Below are 12,763 nucleotides of genomic sequence, written 5' to 3'. Positions count from 1 at the left end.
CCCAATAATTACTATTTATTTTGGAAACAGAACACTTTACAAAAGGCAGGGAATCAGGAAACCAGCCAAAACATGTCCCTACTTTCTCAAGTGAAAATGTTATAAGTAATTTTTAAAGCCCTACATACATGTTATACCTAATTTCATCATCATCTTTCTTTCAAATAGAATTCAAGGTAATGAGTAGAAGGAAACAACGCTGCATCCCTATCATGTAAAAAAAAAAAAAAAGCAGTCCTAAGAGATTCTAATACAGTATACTATAAAACAACAAGGATGGAAAATGAATTGTCAGTAACCCCTTTGGCTGCTGCACAAATATCAAGGTGAGAAGAGATTCTGACTGGCTTCATCTCTGCACTCATCATGGATACCAGCAGTCAGTAGCAGCTCTGGTATGACTGACAGAAGGAAGCTTGTGGCTTGGAAAGTGAATTTCAGACAGGCAGAAGAACATATATAACATGTACACACATGAAACAGTGTAATAAAGGAGAAACTAAGCATGCAAAAGTAGATTAAGAACAAACTGAAGCAACACTATTTCTTTGCAGCTTTGAAACAAGGACAACACATACTGAAAAGTAACATTTTCTACCTTTCATTACAAGGTACTGAACTCCTGTGAGAACTCAGATTTTATTTAAAAAATAAAAATACTGTCACAACAGTGGCAACATTGAATTCAAACAACTGACTTAAAAATTACTAGGACCTACCTTTAGGAGCCAGTTTCTATTGCATAAACTCTGCATCAGTATTGCAACAAAAGCTGGAGATCAGAGCAGGCTGAAAAAACTCTCAGAGGACATTCTGTTAGAGAAATTGCTCTGAGTAATGCTATGGCATGGAAACATTATTTAGGGGAGGAGGAAAGAACTGGAAGAGTGTGGGAGGGGACGACCTGCAGATGCAAACAATAGGAAGCTGTTCAAAAACCAAGGGCCTCCCTTAACACAGGAAAGCCTAATCTGAGAAGCACTGCCCCCCGCTGCCACCTACCAGGCAGGCAGCTCTGCCAACAGAGATAAGGCCAGACAGGCCGATCCTGCTTACCAACAACTTACTTGGGAAAAAGGGCAACCAAAGAGAGGAAAGTGCCTAAGACCTTTCAGAAAAGGGACCCAGTTTGGGGAGGCAGGAAAGCCGGGCTGCAACAAAGTACCTCTTTTTACATTGCAAGGCAGGGCTCATCTCCTAAGAGTGGGACAAGCAAACTGGAGTGGTTTCTCCCAGTTGTTTAGTTAAACACGAAGGATGTTGTCTCATGGGAGGGGTTGATATCCAGGAATGACATGTAAGCACCGAACAGAACAAATGAGAGGACTTAAAAAGATTGCATCAGTTTTGATCTCCTGGTTTAGAGTGCTGTGGCTGCAACACAAACATAAAATCAGTTTTTCAAAGAACGATTACTGTAGGACAATTCCTGGAATCATCCTGTGTATCTCTAAGCCCGTGATGCCAATCAAGAGGAAAAAAAATCTTGTCCAGAGAAATAGTTTCCAATCCCTGAGCCTGTCATAAGCTCAGTTATTTCAGCTTCAAAGCAGCACTACTACAGTTATTCTCATACTCTCACAGCACAGCTCCTGGGACAGCAGTGCCATCCACACTCAGCATCAATTTCTTCCTCCAACACGGTCGCATTCACAGTGCAGACAGGGGGAGTTACAGCGTATAGCCAAGACCAAAATAACTTGAAAGAAAACTCTGGTTATGTTATGAAAAACAATGCACCCCATTGTCTTTCTGTTCTAGCACAATGTAATGCTAACAAACAGAATCAGATTGAAATATAATAATGTTTTGGACCATACAAGGTACTGAAGATACTATCCCCACCGGGACCATTTACCTAATAGAAACAAACAATGTAAAAAGGAAGCAGTTAGAATACAATTAAATTCTTCTGCCTTAAAAATAACCCAGTCTTGCAGGACAGAAGGGGCTGAGCCAAGTTTTAACCATGTCTGTCCAATATAAGGTAGTTTTGGTCAGATAGAAACAGGAGTAAGAGCAAGAAAGGAAAAAAATGCATAAAGCATAACACTAAGTTGTATTTTACCTTGTGACATTGGTGTTCTGTGACACGTGTATGCTAATCTTGGATCAAATCATTTTTTAAAGCATCCTAACAGTAGCAGAATTGTGAAAAAAAAAAAAAAAACCCAACACAGTGCAGTATTGACTAATCATGCTGGGCTCCAAATCTGTCCTACAGCCACACATGGTTAAAATAGCATGTTAACTCCACAGCACTCTTTCCTCAGCTTCTTTTAATGATGACAGACCACAATGCAGTCCACAATACCAGTGCAGACCTTTTTCAGGCAAGGGCAATATGTCGGTCCTCACTTTTATCATTTGTGAAGAATGACAGAGTCTCCCAGGCATCCTGCATCATTACTTGGACCCGCAGGTGTCCTTTCAAATACCAGTATAAGTCTTACCAGCAGTTAGCAACCCATCTGTTTAAGAGGCACTATGTCCAGGGCTCAATGACCTTCAGTTGGCAAGCGTCCTTGCCAAGAAAACACTGGTCTCTATGTTCCCTTTCCTCCTTGTTACCCTGCCGGAGGAAGCATTTGCCTATTCCTCCTCAGGCACACGAGGACCCACGTGACTGCCCATTTCCTTGCTGAGAAGTGGGCCAACAGTCCTGTTCAAGAGCACTGAAATCAGTCATAGTAAGGGGTTGGTGGTACAATCCTTTACAAATTTGTTTCAGCCTCAGTTCCCATCATTTCGGAACTCCCTTCTCAGCTTTTTACTAAAATTCTTCAAGTGACCAAACATACTCAAGTAACAGCTGGAGCTGTAGATCAAATTGTGGCTATTCCAAACACCTGCTTTTACTCCCTGTCCTGCAGCACATGGATAGCAGGAACCAGCAGTTACCTGTCTAAACTATCCCCAGCTCTTCAACACTTAGTGACCAAAGAAAGCATTAATAGAAGCTCTTTTTTAAAGCAAGTTCTACAACTAAACTAAAGGTTTAGAACTCACACAGCGTTAAAGGAGAGGTAGGGATTTTTGTACTAGAAAAAGTCCCGCTGCACCAGGCAGAAAACAAGGCTCCACTCCCTGCCACCAAAGAGTAAACAGCTGGGGCAGCAAGAAGCCAAGGAACACGTCCTGAGCAGAGACACAAGAGCACTGCTGAGCTTACAGAAGGGCTGTGCCAAACACACAAGCTAAGCATCTGACTCACTCCCACCAAACTAAGAAAGAATTAACAGCAATTACCACATTTCTGCATAAAATAGGAAGGAAAAAAAATAAGTGTTTCCACTCCTCCAACATCATCATTTCACCCAAATTAGGATAATATAAGCAACTCCCAAACATCTCTGGTCAAGCACAGCTGCCCTTAGGGCTACAAAGAGCTAATAGCAACGCTAGCAATTATGCAGTTATCCACAGTTGCCTTTGACTGAATCAAGGCAAGAAAACCAGGCAAGATGATAAAGCAACAGAAACAAACAAGGACTCTTTCTTTCCATTCCTTGCTTTTGTTTTGCTTTAAAGATCAGTAATCTGAGGAGCAAACATATTTGCAGACAACCCTATCTACCAGCATGTATGCCTACAGAACACATTCACAGTTGGCAAGATAAACAGACACTGTCTAAGAAAGTGAGAAAAGCATATGTTTAAAAAATTAATCTGAAGAACCAAAGTACAGATGACAGAGCTGAAGTAACCACTCTTAATACTGAAAACAGTTCAACATCAGCAAAGTCATATGATTTCAGCTTGCTCCTGCCATCGCAGATCACGCAGCTTTCTACAAGTAAAGATGACACTAGCCGTTCCCTTCACCCCTGAATAGCTTTCCACCATAGCAATCCCCCTCAGAGCTTTAAATGTCAGCACATGCAGTGTAATTTAAACAACATTAATGTATCTACATGGAGAAATTTGTCAGGAACAAATGATTTGGGGTGATTGCCATGCCACACTGAAAATGCAGTTTTTGACTGAGATGGTTCCTGTCCTCCTTTCACAGCCTGCTCGCTTCTGTTCTCATGCACTGCTCTGTTCTGCAGATGGCAGCCTGTGTAAGACCACATGACAAACTGCTTCACGAGATCAATCTGGGTTAAAAATAAAAAGAAGATAAAACAACAAAGGGGGCTGTTTTCATAGCTTCAGTAATTCAAAATTCAGAGGAGTCCTACAGTAAGCAGTTTTAACTGGCACAACCAAGACTAGAAAACTGCATGGGGTACAACGACAGAGAAACAGCAGATGGGGTGGCTTCTCCTACCACCTTCGCTACCAAAGCAATGGTACCAAGTTTTAATTCCTTGCATAGGTAACTTAGTGTGTTTTATGACACAACTGTGCCAACCTAACAGCTGCTTCCAGGGCGGGCCCGCTCCCATCATGTGCCCCTTCTGCTTCCTTAATGCTTGTGCTGGCAGCCCATGAAACAGCTAGTACAGAAAGAACAACTGGCAAAAAACAAATATTCTGTCCAAGATCACTTTTTCCATCATCTAGCTCACTCAGAATTCAGAAAAGCCATTGAAAGAAAGAATTCAGAAAAGCAATGGAAAGCATTGGCCTGAAGACAGATTTCCTTACGTAAACAGCAAAGTTGCCCCTCAACCTACATTCAGATGCCTGCATGGCAATCATACTGAAGGTGCGGCCTCACACAACTGTGAGATACACCAGACTGTCCATCTGTTGGCTTTCCCCAGCCTCGTGCTTTCAGTGCATGGAGCCCTGAGCCACAGCCCAGCCCCATTAGCTACCCTCGCAGGGCAAGACAGCGTGGCACCACCTGAGTGAGGGGAGCCTCCTGGGAGCCCTTTCCTGAAGGATTAACACAGCCATAGCAGAGCTGTGGCAGATAAGCACTTTGCTGCACTGTAGGGAAGACCAGGTCAGAATAACCACTGTAAATGAAACCCTCAGTTAATCTTTCCTAGCTTCCTTGTCGTAAGCAAGCCAGTGGGTTTTGTCTGTTTGTTTTTACTTCCAACATGTATCTCCTGGAATTTCAGTAAGTCTGATTATCCCCTTCATTGGAAAAATGTTGAGGTCAAAGTAGTTAATTCTGAGGACACGCAGCAGTGACCACCAACAAATTTTAAATGCCTTCTGGAGGGTTGAGGGGAAGGCTGGCTGAGGAGCGCAGCTACTGCTCCCCACTTCAGTTGCAGTTCTCAAGAGGGGAAAAGACCAACAACAAAAAAAACCCCTAATAACAGTCTAACAAACTTTAGGGCAACGTGTTAAAAAAATATTAGGCAAACACATATGCTGTACTCAGCTGACCTCCTCCACATGGCAGGACAACTGCTTCAGAACCGTCTGGAGGGAAAAAAAAAGAAAAAGCAGGGCATAAAATACTCTGTCAGACACAGCCTGCAAGCCAACGGAGGTGCTGATGAACTAACGAGAATCCATCCTGCTTTCTTCCTTGTCATCTGAGCAATTCTTTTAGGAAAAATCAAATTACCTAGAGCTATTAAAGTCACTTGTAAATTACAAGATGAGCTAAGAGCTCCTTTACTGTTTCTCAGTATTTCTAATGAATCAAACATAGAATTTCTTTGGCAGTTATGAACAAGGAATCAGAGTTTTCAAGACCATGTGTTCTACATAGCCTGGTTAACACACGTCCATACCGTTGATGCCACTCCACCTTCCTTCAGGCTCCCAGCTGCTCACCCCAGCCCTCACACAGCCCACTCCTAAGCAGCCCCACAGGGCCAGAGCAGCAGGGCCAGGGAAAGCATCCAGTGGGAACAAAACAGCCCAGAGGAGATTTTCCTCAGATCTGCTCTTCAGTGCTCTCCGTGTAGCCCTAGAAGTATTTGTGCAGGACGCCTGAGCATGGCAGCGCCAGTTACATTATTTGAAGAACAGCCTGTAGTCTAAATCAAAATCTCAACTGGCTTTAAAAACCTTCCTGAGAGCACAAAACTGAAATAATTCCTCAGCGTACGAAGTCCGGTCACTGGCTAGCAAGAGCACTATTACTGTGATTCCATGGTGAAAGCTTAAGGTTTGATAAATGAATCTGGCCCATTTACAATCCTAAATGTAAAAACAGCTTGCATACAGTCCACCTTCTCCACGTGTCTTCTTTCTTACATATTTTTGGAAGGTGGAGAGGTACTCACTGATCCCAGCCTTCCTTTTGGCAGTGACTCAGTGCTTCACAGTAGCTGCAGCACAGGGAGGTGTGAGAGGCCACCAACAGTCAGAGCTTAGAGAAACACTGGCAGCAACCAAACTCACTCTGCATCAAAAAGGGACCCCACAAATACCACAGATAACTGCATTCTTGTTGGCACAAGAAGAGCAACTCTATTATGTGCTTATTCTGAGTGGCAGCAAAACACAGGTGTTGCACAAATCCAGCCTGGGTTTTGTGATTTCCACCTCAGTACATGAATCAGATCCAAAGCAGCAGTTCATAAACACCCTACCAAAAAAGAGAAGGTAAAAGGCCTTCCTGACTACCAGCAATGCGCAAAGCTACAGATGCCTGTTAACCAAGCCTTTATTGCTTCTCGATCAAAACACAAATCCTTCAAACGAGTGCGATTCTGGGCCGCTCCAAAGCCACAGACAGGTCCGCTGTTGCCTGCACAGGTAAAACAGATAAAAATGGCTGGTTTATGGCCCACAAGACATAGCATAACATCTGTTATCTCATAAAAGGTTGTGGATGCCCCGTCCCCCTGGAGGTGTTCAAGGCCAGTTTGGATGGGGGCCTGGGCAGCCTGGTCTACTATTAAATGGGGAGGTTGGTGGCCCTGCATGTGGCAGGAAGGTTGGAGATTCATGATCCTTGGCATCCCTTCCAAACCTGGCCATTCTGTGATTCTGTGAAAAGGAATCTACTGTGGCTTAAAACGCAACCCTGAGACATTCAAGAATTTACTTACAGTTTGACCAAGTCAAGAATCAGGAAAGTAACTTTCCTCACATAAAGCAGACATGGCGCAGATCAGTGTAACTGAAGCAATCACTCCGTATCTACTTTTCCCAATCATTAAAGAAGTTTGTGACAAAAACCTATGACACCCAGACTATAATCCTTTCTATACTAAGACCTCTGCAATCGTGTGCTGCTTGACTGAAGCTTGCAAAACGTCTTAAAGACAATTATGCAAGATTGCTTCAGCACCTGCATCAACTTAAGTGATGCTTCCAAGCTCTCATCTGACAGAAAAGAAGATGACAGGTTGGAGGTGGAAAATTCACTTTGGAAACTTAGTTATGTCCATACAACCACCAGCAAATTCTCCTTGTTCACATTAATTTGTCTTCTTTGATACTTTAGTTTGTAGGCTTTGCTAGTTTACTTTTGTATCAATTTAGCAACAGAAAAAAGAAGATCACAAAACTGTGGTTATGAAGAATGTAAGGAGACTCACAACATTTTATCTTGTATCATTTTAAATTTCCTGCCCTAATTATTTTCCTGTGTCTTATTTTTAGTCTGTCCTACAGTTGAACCGTGGCAGATTGACATGCAGTTGGGATGTATAGCACAGAACTCCCAAGAGCACTAAAATCCATATCATGATATCGATGGGCGGAAAACAAAAGTCCACGACACAGGCAATTTCAGGAATCACCCTAATCAATGAATATATATATTAAATACATAAAAATACTTTAAAACCAATTTTAAATCTGCAATTTATTAAAATGATTCCTCTATTTAAAAAAGAAAAAAAACAAACAAACAAACAAAAAAACCCCAAATAAATAGCTACTATAAAGAGAAGCAACAGCATTTCTTTAATTACCTTTCTTTCCACCTTGAAGCATTTTCTATATTCCATCAGAACTGCCACTATTCCTTTAATTTGCTCACATCTACAAACACTGCTGCAGAAGCCTAGAATCCAGTGACTTTTCCAATTATATATACAATCACATACAGGCAAGTTTGTTTCAGAGCTAGCGAAATGAAAGTGGCCTGAGATAGTGAAATATCACCAAGCATTAAAGCAGCAATTTCAGGGAGGACAGAAACAGCTGACTCCCTCTAGAAGAAACAATGAGCCGCTCACCAAAATTCCACAGAAAGCCACATCCATCATAATAATAGGTGCTACAGTGATAAAACACACCTAGTTAAGGAGATTTTCAGGTAGAAAAGTAATTGAGCAGATTTAACTCAGCAGCTTAATCCTGATGTGCCCCGGAGGACTTAGCTGTTCACCTTCGTCTGGCTTCCTAAAGCTGCATCTTCTCTTCGGAATACAAATCCGCTCCTGACAGAACATCAGTACTCTCTATATAAGCAGGGCAAAAAAAAGTTGTATTAACTGAACACTAAAGCATTATGACCAACATCAGAAGTTCCTTGCCCCCATATGCGAGGAGCACACAAAACACAAGTATGCACCAATATACCCAAACAGAAAGACTTCACTCATCTAAAACCATGCTCCATTAACATTCTTAGTCCCTTAAAGAATCCCACTGCTGACACAAGTCACCAGGGACAATGCAGACTCCATACCCATGCAGGATGCCTGCTACAAAGAGCAAAACAGAATACCAAGTATGAACATCAGCATCTATATATAGACAGCAAAAACAACTGCTGCATACTGATTAGACTGAAACACTGTCAAGGCAGAAGATGAAAGAAACCTGCAGAAGAGATGAATTCCTAGGTGTACATTCAACACTAAAAATGGCAGGCACCATGACAATTACATACAGCCATACATGGAAGTCTTTTTATTTTCAAGAAGAGCTACTCCAGAATCCAGTTCCATAGACTTCCAATTAAGTCTGCTTTGGAAGCTAACACATGAACTCAGTATGGTAAAACATGGAAAACTGACCTGTGCCTTTCCAATTCAAGGCTTCAGGAGAAGTCCCAGTCTACTCTGTTAGCATAGGAATACCAATGAGACCTTCAGCTAGCCAAGAGACAAAACTGAGGAAGTCCTGATTCACTTTATGATTTACGTTACAAAAGAAAATGAGAAGCCATTCTGTTAACCTTATCTGCATCCAAAATTTCTCGAGTGGGAATTTTTCTTTTAATAGTCCTTTCTGACTACTTTAACATATCTGGTGTAAAGTGAACAGAATAAGGCAGAAATAAGAACTGCAGTCTGAAAGTCTATTTAGCATAAAGATTAAACAAACGTTTAAAAACAATTTTGATTTCTTTTCTATCCTTACTGCAAAGAAAAAAAAAAAAAAGACACCCACAACAAAGGCCACAGCCAGTGCTCTGCCTTCACCTCACTAATGCAGCTCCCAGGTGCAGGCAGATCCAGCAGAATCACTTCTTTATGTGCTCAGGCACTGCCACCTCACCACCAGGGGCATAGCCATCATCTGCTTCTTGGAGGTGGCCACAATCTCATCACCGGCACCAGGGGGAAGGCAGCTGTGAGCCGCCCTACAGCCCTCCTGGTACTACTGCCACCTGTATTTTCCCTGCCTTCATTTACCAAATTATCACAAGTGCAACGGAAAATCACGCTGTTGTGAAGGGCAATAGGTGCACAGCATAATTGCCTCCACGAAAAACAGAAGCAGTGAAGGCAGTATCCAGTATATGCTTAGCCAGCTCAGAAACAGTTCAAACAGGTAAACGCAAACAGAATGTATAATGCTATGTATGGCCGTACAAAGAAAATGCATATATACACACACATATATATATATGTACATACACATATGTAAACATTCAGAGAAAGAGAGAAAAAAATAATTAGGCGCCATGCACAAAGCACGTTCTGTCACTGTAGTTTTCTGAAGGAGAAAATCATTCGCTGGCTTATATAGCAGCGAGCACAACGCCGCTATGCCGCAGAAACCCGTTCACGAGAACCAGCACAGGCTGCAGCGGACCCGCAAGAGGAGCCCTCCCGCCCCGCTCCCGCCCCTTACAGCTCCCGCACCCCCCAGGGCTTCCATCGCCTTGTTCACCCGCCGCCGCAGCACCCGGTCCCGCCGCGCTCAGCACCTCCGGGACCGCGCCCCACACCGGCATCTCCCGCCGCACCGGCGCCGGCACCTCCCGCCGCACCGCCCGCCCCCTCTGCGGCCGGCGCTCCTTCTCACGGCCCTGCGCTCTCACCCACGGGCCGGGCCCGGCCGCACCGCGCACACGTGCGCAGCCTCCGCCGTTTCCCGCGGCGCGGGGAGCGCGGGAGCGGCAGCCTCAGCCCCGCCTCTGGCAGGGTGACGTCACCCCTCCGGCCGCGCACCTGATCCCAGGGCAGGTCGCGCCTTAAAGGGGCCGCGCCCGCTCGGGTGAAGGCCCGCGGCTGCGCGAAGCTCCGCCCGAGTCCCGCAGCGCCGGGAAAGGTCGAGCAGTGGAAGCCCCGCTGCGCGCTCCTCGCCGCCACCCGGGCGGCTCGCTGGGGGCTGCGCGGCTGCACACCTGAGAGGTGGTGGCAGGATACCGCATGCATCGCCTCCCCTTTTTTATCTCGTTTCCTCGAAAGGAAACCCTCAAGCCGGGCGCACCTCTCTGACACCACACCCGAGAGCGGCGATTCTTGAAGCAACTGAAGGCGCTTGTTCCCTTATGCCCCCAAAAGGCAGCGCCTGTTGGCATGCTGTCAGGGTCAGGTGTAGAGCCACGAGCAGAAAACACCGCTCACATCTATGTCAGACAGGTACTGTGCTGCTTCCAGAAGGAATCAACCAGCTCAGCATGGCACAGAACTGACAACTGCGGGCTCGCACAGCCGCAAGCTGGCACGTGAGCACCGCTCTAACAGTAAGTGGCACAAATCAACCTGCTGTTCCTGCACCCTTCCCTAACCAGAACCAATCACATTCTTGCCGCGCCCTGCTCAGCCATCACCTCTATCACAGAAACGTGCCAAAGGACGACAGCCTGAGAACCAGCACCGAGACACGTGCCACGGAACACGAAGTGGGAAATGGCAGCTACTGATACAAAGGTTTCCTATGCAAGAATCAAATCTGAAGACAACCAGTAGTCCCCTTACTGCATCACCTTTTTATTGCCAATTAGCACAGAAAATGTTGCATTGCAATATACCTGATCATGAAAACACATTAGCCTCTCTCACGCCAAGGAGAGATTGCTGACTGTTATCAACCTGCAGCTATTTAGTCACTTTTTAAAGTTATTATTTTAATTTCACTACAATTAGCATGGCACTGCTGGAGCAGACTGCCTCCCAGGATTAATTGCCACCTCCTCCAGCAGCCAGGGCAGCTTTGTGCAAACCTAGTCCGCTGTGCCTGCTCCAACACCTCACCAGCAAAGCACCAAGCAACGTGCCTTACCTCCCCAGTTCTCACACATTTTGTCAAAGACAAAACCACAACAGGAGAAAACATCACCCAGTGGCCAACTAACACAGAAAAAATATTTCCAAACAATTCCTTGATTCTGCAGAAGTCTCCCTACTAATTTGGTTCTACCATCAGTCATAGCTACACTTATCCAGATCAACGCTGGCCTTCAAGTAGTGCTGGCCAAGCTACACTTTGGGACACTATGTTATATCCTCACATCAAAGATGTTCCTCTTGCACTTGGACAGAAGTTACATGCTCCCATGGTTTTATGTTGACATATGCTAATGCTATTTTTTTAAGTGGTTAAATCATCTTAATTGAATTGATATTGACTGTAAACAGCAAATGTTAAAACACTTTCAGAACCAGCAGATATCATCCTCAGCTCTCTTGTCTCAAACAATTAAAAAAAAAAAAAAAAAAAGCTTTTTGATCTTTCATCTATCATTCAAAACTGAGAAACAACATGGAATGATCAGTTGTATCTACACTATAATTACAAGAAACAATGTTCACTGAAAGCTGGGCTGGCTGCTCGTTAGTGAGTTTCGATTTGGCATCTTACTCTCCAACACATCAACAGTAAACATTCAGTGGGGTTTTATTTTCAAGTATATTTCCCCCCCCAAAAAAAAACAAAAAAAAAACAAACAAACAAAAAACAAAACAAAACAAAAAAAAAAACCACTTTAATTATTGATAGTATTCCAAATGTCAGTAGCCTAAAAAAGTAGATGTCATTTCAGAGCACGAGCTGCTAGGTTTCTAATCCATTTACCTTAATTGCAAGGCGGCAGTTCAAACTCCACACTGAACATGGGTGTATCTGTCTCAGAGTCCATGTTTATGTGCATAACAAGCCCTCACGCTGTGAACAGTAACAGAGCAGTGCAATTCAGCATGGTGGTCTGCACTCAAGGAAGCAGTCACAGCCAGGAAACTACAAGAATCTAACAAATTTACTGACTCATTTTTCACATCCATCAACTATCAATATCAAGCATTAATATTCTTACAATAAAGGTAAGCCACATCCCATTTTGGAAGTGTATCAACGCCCACTGTGCTGTTAAGTGTCGACCTTCCTTCACTCTCAGTTGAAGTCTATTACTCAAACTTCAGATATTTTGAGCCTTCACTAAATTGCAAGTTTGAACTGTAATTCTGCAGAGTCTTGTTAACATCATACTTTAATTATGCTTACAAATAAAGCTTCTATTATGTATCCTAGTGTTGCAATTTAACAAAAAGAAAGAAAAATGCCAGGTTGCTGCGCAGCATCTGAGAGGAGAAACGCCCTTCTGTGATGCAAATGCTGTGGGAAGTCTAAACTGGTATTAAAGCTTTGCTGTACTGACCACTGCAGAGAGACTTTAAGCTGTCCTGTACCACGTCCTAACAAACCTTCACCGTTGCTCCAAACCTCTCTTGGTCCCTGCCTACTGCTCAGACCAAAGGCGCTGTATAGCGTA

The 12,763-nt window shown here is 43.9% G+C and overlaps 1 protein-coding gene across 8 annotated transcripts in view; it reads right to left on the bottom strand.

The window, feature by feature from the left end:
• Positions 1-12,763, bottom strand: part of USP54 (ubiquitin specific peptidase 54) — a 95,711-nt gene that overhangs the window by 65,362 nt on the left and 17,586 nt on the right. For 3 of the 8 annotated variants that reach the window (XM_042862746.1, XM_042862753.1, XM_042862751.1), the window contains exon 1: positions 720-838. The exons of 2 other annotated variants lie outside the window; for them this stretch is intronic. The gene's annotated coding sequence lies outside the window, so the exon portion shown is untranslated. Of the gene's footprint in view, positions 1-719; positions 841-10,090; positions 10,147-12,763 lie in introns of those variants that run through there. 3 more of the 8 variants (XM_042862747.1, XM_042862754.1, XM_042862755.1) reach the window with 3 other exon arrangements.

The sequence above is a fragment of the Lagopus leucura genome, unplaced genomic scaffold (assembly GCF_019238085.1).
Source record: "Lagopus leucura isolate 7727_CA_CO unplaced genomic scaffold, USGS_WTPT01 Super-Scaffold_739, whole genome shotgun sequence".
NCBI lineage: Eukaryota > Metazoa > Chordata > Aves > Galliformes > Phasianidae > Lagopus > Lagopus leucura.
Note: the sequence above shows the minus strand (reverse complement) of the source record. Positions and strands in the feature narration are given on the sequence as shown.